Source organism: Paramisgurnus dabryanus, chromosome 23, assembly GCF_030506205.2.
Source record: "Paramisgurnus dabryanus chromosome 23, PD_genome_1.1, whole genome shotgun sequence".
NCBI classification, from domain to species: domain Eukaryota; kingdom Metazoa; phylum Chordata; class Actinopteri; order Cypriniformes; family Cobitidae; genus Paramisgurnus; species Paramisgurnus dabryanus.
This window is the reverse complement of record NC_133359.1, coordinates 20,254,794-20,269,540: the sequence shown is the minus strand read 5'-3', so window position 1 is coordinate 20,269,540 and position 14,747 is coordinate 20,254,794. Positions and strand designations below refer to the sequence as shown.

General features: G+C 36.1%; 1 long non-coding RNA gene across 1 annotated transcript; it reads left to right on the top strand.

The window, feature by feature from the left end:
• The first annotated feature begins 12 nt into the window (after window positions 1-12).
• Window positions 13-10,440, top strand: LOC135781183 (uncharacterized). Its single transcript, XR_010545091.2, has 4 exons — window positions 13-181; window positions 1,699-1,827; window positions 1,979-2,047; window positions 10,378-10,440. It is a non-coding gene; the product is annotated as an uncharacterized lncRNA (long non-coding RNA).
• The last annotated feature ends 4,307 nt before the right edge of the window (window positions 10,441-14,747 follow it).

Sequence of the window (14,747 nt, the reverse complement as noted above, 5' to 3'; positions counted from 1 at the left end):
GCACGAAACGGGTTTGGGAAGAGGACTACTTTTTGTGACGGTGCGGCGAATTTATTTCACTTTGCCTAAGGAACGGCTGTAGTGCGACTCCCATTGCCTAGGGAAAAACCCGGATGTAAACTCGGCGAAACTCATCTGGAGAGAAGTGGCAACCGAACTCAATCCAACTCATGCACAAGAAGTGAGTGCATCCCCCCATCCAGACCACCATGTCTGCCCGACGCCACTCCGTAACGTCAAGTCAAAGTAAACGGTGCCGTTATAAACGGCTCATCTGTGCGATTTGTAACCGCCGGCGGTCGTGCTGAGCGCACGTGTACCGCCGCCACGATGCTTTATGTCTTTTACATTAGAGTAAGAAACAGACTTGAAGAAATAATGTACGAGGGCGAATTTTGCTACCATGTTATGAAAGAGATGGCCGCTACGTTAACCAATGAAAATGTCAGCAGTTAACAGTTTTTCATGGGCCGCCATGACATGTTTTGTGAGGCTGACTGGAATAAAGGCTTTTTTTTGCTGAATTTGTGCTGAATCAACACACCCTGAATCAAAGGTTTGCGCAATGTGGCAGGTGTTTGTAGTTGTGGAAATATTTACATTTACCTCCCACGTGAAATAATACTGTAGTATATCAGCATAATGTTAATGTATACTACAGTATTCTGTAGTATTATTTATTTTATTTTATTGGTTTATTAAATAGGGACCATGCATATTCATGAACATTTTTGTATGAAATACACCATGTAAATATGCCAAAATTAGTAAAAATAACTACTTCTAACATAAAGACATCCAACAATCATACAACATTTATACACTATAAAAACTCTTATCTGCAGTAAGTTGATAAACTAGCTAAAAACTGTTTTATACATTAATTATTACTACGACAAGGTTAAAAACTAGGTTTTTACTATAGTTAATACTAAAGTATACTATATGTGGGTTTAATATGAATTAAGTTCACAGTTTGAGAGTTTAAACAGGTGTTGCTGAATGCTGCTACGCACTTTTAAAACTGATCAATGTCCTGCGGAATAAACAAATAATCTAGTTGAAAGATTGAATTGTAAACAATTGAATTAAAACAAAACAATGAAAGAAAACAAACAAATAGCAACATAAAGAGACAAAATGTAAATAAAAGCAGCAAATAAGATACAGGGACAGATTCCTGGACAGGGATTATTTTAAACCAGGACTAGGACTTTGTTTAATTAGGAAATATAGCTGGTTTTAACAGACATGCTTTACTTAAAACGTTAAAACAAAGGATACTGATGTATTTTAAGATTTGTCAGTGTTGTTTTCAGTTTGGACAGCTCTTACTCATTTTTTAGTCTAGGACTAGTCTAATCCCTGTGTGGGAAACTGCCCCATACAGTATTAATATAGATATTGGTAGTAATAAACTGTCTAAACTGACTGTAGCAGTATAAAGTAAAAATGTAACTTAAGTGAAATTATTTTTCATTACCATTAAAATTCCTTTAAACATTTTATCCTCAAAATTCTTTATTCCGTACTGTCAGCATTGCTGGTTTAACAGTGTTCTTTGCTTTAATCCAAAACAATTATAAATAAATTTTCTTAATCAATATGTGTGTTCCCTGTGGATCGAACCTACAACCTTTATGCTGCTAAGATTTAAAACTTGTTTATTTATCCTGATCTGTCTTGCTGTTTCTGCAGTTATTTGCATTTTATCCAAACATGGAGATGCTGTGAAATGAGGCCTGGCTGCTGGAATGCTGTTTCCTGAAAGTTTCGCCAGAGGCTTTTATTAAATACCAAGCTCTGAATACGATGAACAGGCCTACGGTTTGTATGAGATGCTGCTTCTGTTTTAAACCCAGTAGATGGTGCCATTGTACAGGCTAATATCTTGGTCCTAGTGAAAGTTGAAACAAGGCACTGAGATAAGCTAGAACTTGATCTGATGAAGGGCTTTCTTGGTCTTCTCTTTTTTCAGATTGGCGTCCAACTTGCCTTATGCATGTGTACAGAAGAACACAATGCTCTTCAAAGAGTGGAAATTCAAGTAAGGCTTTATGCAGTCAGTTGTCTTTTTAAATAGATGATATACATTTTCACCTACACACGTTTTGCACTTGTGCATCTTGTTGGTGAGTCAAAGCATAGGTTATGTGGAGGCTTTCTGTTTGGTAGCTGTGTAGGTGGATGGTGCTGTAGTAGGAGCTGTAAAGTCGAGCCAGCCAAATTTAAAAATGACCAATAGGGGGCGTTATAATGCAAGACTTTGTCAATATGACAGAATGACTGTAGCCATTGGTGATGACAATGACAATACCATTGGTGGCCGGTGACTTCTTTTTTCAAGGACACTCGATGCGAAGTTCGTCACAACATGTATGTAGCCCGTCGTGTGTGGTTCCTTTTTTCAAAATATGTGTTCTGCGGGTTGAGAGATTGTGTGTGCATCACGTGTCTTGTCAAAATACGCGTCTAAAGGGTTTATGATAAAAGAGACGCTCTGGTTTGCCAAATACTCGCATAATCTCATGCGTATATTTTGTGAACGTAAGGGTCTCTTTTATCACAAACGGTTTTGATGCGTGTACAGCAGACACTTATTTTGACAAAACACGTGATGCACATGGTTCACATGACGCAACAAACACATATTTTGAAAACGCATGCAACACACATGACACTCCGAACACTTATTTTGAATTTGCGCCCCTCGGATGAGCAGTCACGAGCCGCCACTGATGAATACCTGTATTATTGTATTATTGAATAGCTGTTTATTGTATGAAGCGAATCATTGAACTGTCAAAGACTACTTTTTTGTATCATTATATAAATCAGTGGTTCTCAAACCCCGGGGGGGGGGGGGTCTTGGTTGGGGGGGGGGCAGGGAGCCCCAGTTTTATGTCAGTGGATTAAGTAACTGGAAATTTTATGAAAATAACAGCTGATGGGGCAATATTTTATATAGAAGGGTAATCAAACTGTAGTAAGCCATACACTCAAAAAAATATTTAGGCCTAATTCATAAGATTTATGTATTTTGATTACATGTAACATTTCCATCCATTTGGATTACATACTTCTAATCTAAAAAAAACAAATAAATTTAATATGATAGATATTTTTTAGATAGATGTAAATGAAACCAGTAAAATTTATGTAATAGTTTTACTTAATCCAATGTGTTTTAAATGCATTAAAAAAATGGATTATGTATTCTTTATTAATAAACCCAATTCACTTAAAATGCATTACATTTAAGTATCTTACTAATAAACCATTTATACATTTATATATTCCTCCTCCATTCACCCTAAATCACAATATGCTATAATAAAAAAACAGAATAGCCAGACCACTTGGTTTTACATTTTATCAATTTATTTAATACTTCAAGGCATTACTCATAAGACAGCAAAAAAAGAGCAGCTAACAACTAGCATGACAGCCATGGCTTATACACCTCGTATTGTGTGCAAAAATAAATAAATAAGTGTGTTTCAGACATTTCAGCCACAATCAACCTCATTTTCAGAAATCTGTGACATGATGTAATCATAATAATTTAGAATGATTGGGTGGTAAGAAAAAAAAATGGCACATGGCTTAATGTTTTGAGTGGCTGTGTGCCATTAACAATTTTCATGCATCTCTAATTACATGTTAGATATACATCAATTGTATATACATTTTTCAAAAACTTTTAAAATTGTTAAAGCAATATTCCAATTTAATAAAACAAAAATCCCGATAATTTTCTAACCCCATATGTTTATGTTTTTCTTTGTTCAGTCAAGAAGAAATAAAGTTTGAGTTAAAGATTCCAGGATTTTTCTCAATTTAAGACTTTATTCGACCTCAAGTTTACGGTTTCAATGCAGATTTAAAAGGGCTCTAAATTATCCCAAATAAGGCATAAGGGTCTTATCTAGCTAAACGATTGTCATTTTCAAAAATAAAAATAAAAGAGGACTTTTAAATCACAACGTTTTGCACTAGCTGTGTGACACACTAGCATGACATAACTGAAACTACCGTTCCAGTGTTTACAAGCGAGGAGAAAGAGGAGCGTTCAGATGTTGTTGAATGTGAAATGATACTAATTAATGTCTTTGGGTCCGTTTATTATTTAAAATGGTCAACAAATGTGCGTTTCACATTTGTGATGTGTAAACATTTATTACGTAGTACACAATGTCGCACTGTGTGTCACATGGATAATGCAAGACAAGTTGTTGTGTTTTAAAAGTTTTCTTGCCAAAAATGATAATCTTTTGGATAGATTAAACCCTTATGCCTCGGTTGGGATCGTTTAGAGCCCTTTAAAGCTGCTTTGAAACTTAACTGTTGAGGTCCAATAAGGTCTATTAAATTAAGAAAAATCCTGGAATGTTTTTCTCAAAAAACATAATTTCTTCCCGACTGAACAAAAAAGACAAGCATCTTGGATGACAGACAGTTAATTATCAGTGTTTTTGTTTAATGAAAGTGCAATATTCCTTTAATGTTAAAAAGTTCACTTGTAAATGTACAAAAATGTACCCACTTTGAGGGGGATGCATCAGCGTGTCTGTCAGGTATTCACTGAAGCATCTTTCAGTGATTGCTTGGTTGTATCAAGTCCAGTTCCATTAGGATTTTTTGAAAGGTCAAAGGTGCACCTGAGGTTCTTCTGGTAGTTCAGTTTAAGTGCATAAATGAGTCCAAAAAGTAATTTCACACCCATGTGTGACACCAAGTAGGTTTTCCAAAACTTCCACTGTCTGTGCAATTCCCAACTCACCAATTTCACAATTCTGGAGAAGAACAACAAAAAATCAGTCCCAAATTTTCAAAAATGTGCAGGCAAATTGTTTTACAAACTCTGATATTTAAAATATGTAGACTGATTAATTAAAATATGTAAAATAATAGAACATTAGTCACAAAACCATCAAAAGACCTGAAAACAGATAATCACCTTGTTTAAACATCTAGTTATCCATAAGATATTTATATACACACACATACCCATACCCATACATATAAATAGATAGATATAAAAATAGAGTAGGTTGACATACACTTACCACATATTCTTTAATGTGTCTCTCCATGCCTTCTTTGAGGTAGATACAGATGTCTTCAACTAGAACAAGACAAAAAAAAACACAATATTTAATGATTTTCTTTAACAATATTTTATGTAGATAATAGTTTTTATAGAGACAGATAAAGATTTTGTAAGACGAAGAGTATGTATTTTTCTGTTTCAGAAATATTGTGTCCCAGCATGTGTGTACACTAACGGTGAAATGTTTGGAATGAAGTCTCTTATGCTTATCATGACTGCATTTATTGGGAAAAAACCCACCTGTTTCCAATATTGACAATAAATCATCATATTAAAATGATTTCTAAATGATCATGTGACACTGCAATGATGAAAATCCAGCTTTGCATCAGAAATCAATATCTTTGTAGCATAACTTACATACCCTGTCTAGCAGGTTGTCCCACCGTATAGACGATGAAATGATGCTGTATCTGTAAAAAAAAAAGTTTTAGTTAGACACACAATGCACTCAACAACATATTATAATTGTAACATTCTTTTGTTAATAAAGTCACAGAGATTATATGATTATTTTATTCTGATAAGTCTCCAGTAGCCTATGACTTTATTTATTTCTTAGGTTTCAAACATTAAACCACAAAAAATAACCAATAAAAGCAACAGACACTGCAGGGTAACTTACATTCCAACAGACCATCTGTGTAGTGAGGTGTATTTTACTCTGAAACATGCAACGCGTCACACATGTAATTAAACAACAGACAATTATATTTTAGATAATCACATCAAACTTGTTAACTTTACTCACCTACAATTTGGCGATCGTAAACTAGTGAGATGACGATCCAGTCCAATGCAAAATGGCGAAGTCCATGTGCTGTAGCGTCTGTTTTTGATTTTGGCGCCACCTCCTGACTGGAGTGTGAATAGACGTCATTTCCGTTTCTGCTAAAGTCAGTTTCCTGACACTTGTATGTAAATCAATCTCATAGAATTTATCCGGTTTGTTTCACGGCTAGATTTATTTAATTCATATTCATACATTTTAACTGATTAAATCTAATAGTTTTTAAATTGAACAGATTTATATATATTCTAATAAATCGGATTACATATATTTTAAAAAACGAGTATTTAAATAAAATCTAAATGATCCAAATACTTAAAAGTAAATATTGCCAGGAATCGTTTTTTTGAGTGTAGATTAACTTTTTCAAAAATGAAATGCCATCTTTAAATAGATTCTGATACAAAGGACACCAAGATGTGTGCTACTGCTTCTGCCCCAAAAGCAAAAAGATTCCCATAACTTCTTACAATATAACAAACAGTTGTATTGTTTTGAAAAGGAGAGTCTTCTTATTGGTCGAGGGACTAATCAGACCAGCTTGCTCATTTAACAAACCACTGGGTGTGTTTTAGATCTAACTTGAATATCCTGTTGTTGTACGCTTTGTGCCCACCTGTTTTGATTGTAATGGACATACAATTAAACAGATCACCGTATTTCCTTTTCTCTTTATATATATCTTTTTCACTTTTTGATGTTTCTTATTGAACTTAAACAGGTGGTCGATGTAATCATCCCCAGATCAAAAGCATTTGATGACATTAGCCCATACTTTGAGGCTAAATGATATTATAATTATTTTGTTAATATAATTTAGTTGTATGTGATGTAATAGATTACACTGAGCAGAACACATCTTTATTAATCTGTCTCTAACCTTTATCTGTCCTTGAACCTGATGCTCTCTCTTAACAAATTTTAGCCTTTCATTTTCACATATAGATCAACACCTATACTGTACACTTACTTTTTGTTGTCTTGTTGGCTGAACAGGCTAAACGTTTGTTTAATGCACACACCTCTATTATGTAAAAAAAGATTTGTTGATTCACTTAAAGGAAAACACCACCGTTTTTCAATATTTTACTATGTTCTTACCTCAACTTAGATTAATTAATACTTACCTATCTTTTTTCAATGCGTGCAGTTAATCTTTGTACAGAACCTCGTGAATGTGTTAGCATTTAGCCTAGCCCCATTCATTCCTATGGCTCCAAACTGGGTTGAATTTAGAAGCCACCAAACACTTCCATGTTTTCCCTATTTAAAGACTGTTACATGAGTAGTTACACAAGTAAAGGGCCGTTCACAATATAACGATAACTATAAAGTTTACTATACCGATAACTATATTAGCATCCACATTATAACGATAACTTTATGCCAATTGGCTCATGCGCAGGGCACTCGCGCAAATACTTGCCTGTAATGACATTAACTTTTATTGGATATATCTTGTAAAAAAAACTTTTGCAATTGTTTACATGTCACTGAATATGTAAATATGATGTTCTTGTTGCATTTACACAGCGGGTAACCAGCAGATGTCCTCAACACCGCGTTTCATGTAAGTCTAAACAGTGAATCTAGTTTGTGTAATCTAAGTTAATATTTGACCTTTTGGCGTAATCAGTGTGGTAGGAAAAAAGCATTACGTAGTGAATTTCACAGCAACTGCATCAGCGCTGGACACCTATGGTAATTTTATGTTATAGACCTCAGCATTGAGCTTTTCCACTGTCATTTTAAGTGCGCGTGCACTTGAAGTTCAAATAGATTTGATTGGCTGTCAATGGTTTATCGTTCATCAGGTGGGGAAAAATCGCTCATAAAGTGACACACCAACAATATCGTTCATTGTATATTTCTCGTTATGGTGTGAACTCCGCTTTTGTCTTTAATATAAAACTATTTTCAAAACTATATTTTTCAAAGTTATAGTTAGCTTTATAATGTGAACGGCCCTTAACTCTTTCACCGCCAGCGTTTTTAAAAAAAAGTTGCCAGCCAGCGCCAGCGTTTTTCATGATTTTCACCAAAGTTTAATGCCTTCCAGAAAATGTTCTTCTTTAAATAAATAAACATACAATATACCAAATGAAAGAACAGACCCTCTGCTTTCAAACAAAAAAAAAAAAACGTTTCATCCTACCTTTAGTGGTTCTTTTGCAATCAGCTTTTGAATATGGGTAGGTTTTTGCAAAAACACCATATTTTGAGCAAAAAGCAAAAATAATTCCATATTTGTGACGGACTTTCCATAGAGATCCGATTCAGAGCGATCTTTAGAACAGACACGGACATGCAGCAGCTTGCCATAGGGCAATACTTCCGGTTTTAAAAAGTTGCGGAAGGGCGCCACCTGGTGGATAATAGCGGTATTGCGGAAAGACTGAAAATCTCGTCATTGGCGGGGAAGCGTTTTCTCTTAATTGACGAGATATCTCGTCAATGGCGGGGAAAGAGTTAAGTATGGTGGCACAAAATAAAACTTTTGTTTGGAGCCATAGGAATGAATAGGGCTAGGCTAAATGCTAACACATTCAAGAAGCGCTGTACAAAAATTAAAAGTGCACGCATTGATAAAAGATAGGTATGTATTAATTCATCTAAGTTGAGGTAGGAACATAGTAAAATATTGAAAAACTGTGGTTTTTTCCTTTAAAAAAGTAAGTTACCTGATTGCCTTCAAATTTTGAGTTCATTCAACTTAAAAATAATAGTTGACTCAAAAAGGTGTAAAACTTGTTGAATTAACTCAAAATTTAAAGGCAACCAGGTAACTTACTAACTTGAAGTTAAAGCTGAACCAACTTTTTTGCAGTGTAGGATGCTGTGCAGGTCTAAGGCCATAAGGGAAAACACACCAATGTGGATTTCAAAGCCTAGTTTCATATTTTGAAAACTACACCCTAATAACCACCTGCTCGGATGTTTTGACATATGATCAGTCAAAATATAGACAAACCCAACCATTGGGAAAAAAAATTTCTCTATAAAGTTGGGTTTGTCTAAATTTGACCCAACCATGAAGACTGCATGGTTTCTGGGTCACAGATCATATAAAACATTTGTCTTTGGCCAGTTTGATTTCTTCGTACACTAAAGCTCATAAAAATATTTTTTTAGGCCAAAGACCTCTTAATGTAAAGTTAAAAGTACCTTAGGCCATCATTTCCTCATCATTTCATTTTACCTACTACAATCATGTTGTACATGTTGTTTATAGCTGGTGGTCTGGTTTTATAAAGGATGTAGTTTTTTCAGAACAAAGGATTTCCAGCCACACCTGTTCTGTCACATCAAAACCCTCTTCTCTAAATTCATCAAGCGAAATCGAGTTAGTGTCCTGGCACAGCAGAACCTCAAAGCGGACCGTGTAGCTGACATGAAAGCTGTCGCATGAAAGGACATGAGCTGTAGCACACGCTCTGTGCTTTGGTCGGTCATGATGGTCAGCTTCGCTTGTCTGTTTGTTCAACTTCAATTTGCTACTACTACCATGTAACACACCTACACACATGAAGGTGGTCTAATAAGGTTGGGATGACTCGATCGACCTGATTTTGCCAAGTGAAAGATATCAACAGGGCAACCTAAACCCACACCAAATCCCAACCCTAACCATAACTGAACCCTGAAATAATATATGAAAAACAATGGTCCAGCTAATCCTGGTTGTAAGCTTAAGCTTGAAACAAACTGTAAACTTATTTCTGAAATCTGATTGGTTGAATGAAATAATGTTATAATATCATAATGTTGCCCTTAGAACATCGAACACTTGGCAAAATCAGGAGAGCTGGGATGACCCATAATTGATGGGTGCCCATCACACCACCTGTCAAACAATGGTTTGTTCTGACTGAATTATTTGGGTTTGCCTGTCCAGACATGATGTAGTTTGGTCATTGTGATCCATGACTGAATCAAAATGCTTCTTATATGGATCGCAAACAGTTGGTTATTCATAAAATGATTCTGGATTTATACAGATTCATCTTGATTGCTGCTACTGTACTGTAGGAACACAGTGGACAGTGGTTTAGGCTCTAAACAAAACTACAGTGGGGTCGAAAAGTAATTTGTATGGGCATGTGCACATACACTAGTCAACATTTGAAGTGGATCAAAATCTTTCCTGAAAGTTGTCTTAAAACCAATACCCAATACCCGTTCTTGTCTTAGGACAACTTTGATGAACGTTTTTGATCCACTTCAAATGTTGACTAGAATATTTTGGAAAGACCCTCTCTTATCTTAAAAGTTTGTCCAAATCTGTTTTCAAAGTGTTTCAAAGAGCATCATGTGTTAAATTATGTCACGTAACAAAACAGATTATTTGTATAAAATCAACATAGAGAACATTTTGCAATTGCTTTGATTTTTTTTGTGACCTAAAATACTATAGAACAATTATGTATTCTTTATTTTACACAATTTTCATTTTACACAAACTTTCTTTTTACAGTTTGAATGGAAGATCCCAGATTTTCATTATGGACATTATTGCATGGATGCTACTCTCAGGCAGGTGAGTTGATTTAGGTTTAAGTTTTAAGTGGTTTTGAATTTTTTTCAGCATTAAAGCTAATTTGTTAACTTATATTAGCTAACGTAGTTCTTAAAGGGACACTCCACTTTTTTTTAAAATATGCTCATTTTCCAGCTCCCCTAAAGTTAAACATTTTGATTTTTTTACATTTTGGAATCCATTCAGCTGATCTCCGGGTCTGGCGGTATCACCTTTAGCTTATCTTAGCATAATCCATTTAATTTGATTAGACCATTAGCATCGTGCTAAAAAATAACCAAAGAGTTTCAATATTTTTCCTATTTAAATCTTGACTCTTCTGTAGTTACATCGTGTAAAACTGACGGAAAATAAAAAGTTGCAATTTTCTAGTCAGATATGGCTAGGACTATACTCTTATTCTGGCGTAATAATCAAGGACTTTGCTGCCGTTACATGGCTGCAGAAGGCGCAATGATACTACGCAGTGCCCAAAAATAGTCCCCTGCTATTGAAAGTTACCAATGGGACTACGAAAGTACAGAAGAGTCAAGTTTTAAATAGGAAAAATATTGAAACTCTTTGATTTTTTTTTAAGCGCGATGCTAATGGTTTAATCAGATTCAATCTATTATGCTAAGCTATGCTAAAGGTGGTACCGCCAGACCCGGAGATCAGCTGAATGGATTCCAAAACTGTAAAAATCAAATGTTTAACTCTAGGGGAGCTGGAAAATAAGCATATTTTTGAAAAAGTGAAAATGTCCCTTTAATACTCTACAAAATAATAAACAATAAATATAATCCTCATATATAATTGTCTTCATAATAATACATGAGAAGGCAATGTATTCATCATGTGACAATCAGAATAGTTTGGTGAAAGTGCCGATGTGTTCAAAGTTTCGCCTGTTTTTATCTCAGATTTACTGTATACACTGTCAAAAATAAAAGTACAAAGCTGTCACTGGGGCAGTGTAGGCTTAAACAGCTGCAATCACTTTAACTGCAAGGAATCCCATTCAGTGCTGTGTCCATGTGTACACTTAAACAAATTAATTCTTAGATTAAACTGAATACTACGCTTTCAGAAAAAGGTACAAAGCTGTCACTGAGATGGTACCTTTAAAAAGGTCCTTATATATAGCATTTGGGTACAGATATGTACCTCTAACGGAACAAATATGCACCCTCATAGGTGTACATTTTAAGAAGCTACTGGCCCAGTGACAGCTTTTGAACCTTTTTCTAAAAGTATTGTGCTGAAAGAGATTTTCCATGCATACATCCTGTACTAGTGGTGGACCTGAGACGATAAGAAAAGCATCATTTCTCTCTTTTCTTCCATTCCATCTTTCTTTCCCTCCTTTTTCACCACACACTTCTCCACCTGAGCAGTCCAGTGTGTTATCTAACCGAACCAGCGTGTAGGAGGGGATTACATCCATGCGCTTATGAATATCTCTGTGGATATTGCGCAGCAGAAGAGCTCTTCTTTGCTTCCGTGCTTCGTGCCGCTGGGAATCTGAACATTTGTGAAACACTGTGAACTTTGACCTCGCTAACAGAGTAACTAGAACGAAGTTACGTGGCCATGCCATCTCACTCTTGTCATGAAAAGAGAAACGGCATATGTGCGATGCATTTTGTTTTAAATGCGATTCATTTAAGGATGTTTGTCAAAATTCCAGCTGGATAGTTCATTGGGTTTATCAGCATTTAGTTGTGTATGGTTACGTAAGGCATAATGTATAGGAAGCCAGTAGTTATCGCAGAAAAAGCCCTCACAGTGTGATCAGGACCCAATGCCAACCGGAGGGTCTTGGGGCTTATTTCGCGACAACAACCATCTGCCTACACATTATACCGCTTATTACATAGCTACATAGCATAAGTAAGATAAGGAACATTAAATATTGATTGGAAATTTTAACGAATGCATACCTTTAACTTAAAAAACTTTCGGTTTTCAGGTTTAATCATTTGTAAATATTATGCAGCTTCCAGGTTATCGTGTGTTATTGTTTTTGAGCGGTTGTTATCTCGGAATAACAAACCTGCAAATGTCGCTGGCCAATCAGAATCAAACATTTCAACAAGCAGTGCAATAAATAGTTACAGATTCACCATGCTATCCGAGATGCTTCAGCTAGGGTTAATTCACGTAGGCCTAAACTGTTCACAGAAAGACTTTGCATAAATTATTTTAAGTAAGAAAAGTATAATATTGCATAGTTCCTTTGCAGTTTTACAAGCAAACTTTGCTTTTTTTATTTAAAAATGACCCAGTAATGATTGAGACTTTGCAATATTTACGCCCACATTTTGACCGATTTTCACCGTAAACCCCCCCCACCCCAGTTAGATAAGTCCATACATACATTTTTAATCTCTGTGGTGCTGTAATTCTGTCTGACGCAGCCCCAGCTAGCTTAGCTTAGCACAAAGACTGGAAGTGAATGGCTTCAGCTAGCAAACTGCTCCCAATAAGTGACAAAATAACGCAAATATTTTCCTATTTATGTGTTGTGATTTGTATAGCCACACCGTGTACAAGTAACAAGATATGAGACACAGCCATCTTTTAACAGTATACACACTGGGAACTATATTCTCAGAAGATGAAGCACTGCTACTTGGGGCGGAGTGATTTGCACAACTCTGACCAAACTCTCTGCTCCTCACCAGGGGGCTTCTCGGGTCCTGCGAGCAAATCACTCCGCCCAACTAAATGGCTGTGACCTTGTACATATGACCTCATATGACCTTGTACATGGTGTGACTATACAAATCATAACACATAAATAGGAAATTTTTTGCGTTATTTTGTCACTTATTGGGAGCAGTATGCTAGCTGGAGCCATTCACTTCCAGTCTTTGTGCTAAGCTAAGCTAGCGGGAGCTGCGTCAGACAGAGTAAGCATGCACGGAGATGAGAAAGTTATGTATGGACTTATCTAACACTGAAGGCCGGGGTATACCTTTTTTCCACGGACGCCAGCTTTTCAAGTATACTCCCCACGGCTACACGCGGATGGCCGCGTTCGACACTATACGCAATACAAATGTTTTCTTAATCAAATAATTACGCTAACAGGCTGTCAGGGCAGCACTGATTTCGTGACATTTACAATACATTAAAACATTAGGATAGGTGAAGAAAAGTAACCGATCCACCATTGCAAACACAGTTTAGAACAAACAACAAGACAACAAAGAACAGGAATCAAACATTATGGTAAAGAACTTGCTCCACAGCTTTCTGTTCTTGGAAGAAGTAAAAATTAAAGAAGAAAAGCGATAGTGTGTGTGCAAATGCTGTCTATTTCCTTTGTATTATTGTTTGTAGTGGAGTGTCCTGTCTAAATATTTTCACGCACATGTGCTGTTGTACGCGGACTGTTAGCGCACTGTCCGCGCGGTCTCAAATTTTGGGCTGCACGCGGATGGTCCGCGGACCCTCCTGATGACGAAAATGACGTCATGCGGACGGCGCAGGTATACTTTCGGCTTGAGGGATACGGTGAATAAGCTAAATTCCCAAAATGTGGGCGTGCCCCTTAAACCAGATATGTGTCGAAACGTCATATTGTAACAAACAGATGTTAAGGTGTTGCCAAACTACCAAACATCCCATAATGTAAATAAAATAGACAAAATTGATTTAGGGATTATACTTTAATTTAATGGTCCCTATAAAAAAATATCGTGCTCCTGTGTAGCCCATAGGTCATGAGTTTGAACCCAGGGCACACACGTTGGTAAAAAAAAAAATTTGCTTTGTAATGCACTGTACGTTGCTTTGGATAAAAGCGTCTGCCAAATGCATATGTAAATATATTAGTAGATGGTTTTATCTACGTCATAGTTAACAGAATGTCTAATAATAAAATGATGCAAAATTAGGATCTACCAACAGTTTTAGACCTTTCGTTTGATGATGGCATGCTTGATAGTTATTAAGGAGTCAATCATTTTGTGCTAAAATAACTAAGCTTGAACAGAAATGCATATATGTGTGGGACAGGTTGGTATAGGAGCCGATGGCTGGATGCGGGCCCTGCACAGAGTAGCGAGTGTGGCGTGGGCATCGCTCCACCCATCTTTATGTAAAATCCGAGTGGGAGTGAGGCCAGATCCGCTCTGCTGTTTCAGAGTTACAACGGTACTGCAGAAATACTGCTTGGGCCAACAATGACTTATGAACAAAACCACCCACTACTTACATATAATGCAGAAAAGCTCCTGTCTTGATGTTTTTTCACTATTTTTTCCTTCCACTTTCTCCCTTTCTACATTCCTTGTATATTTAAAGAAATCAACCATAAC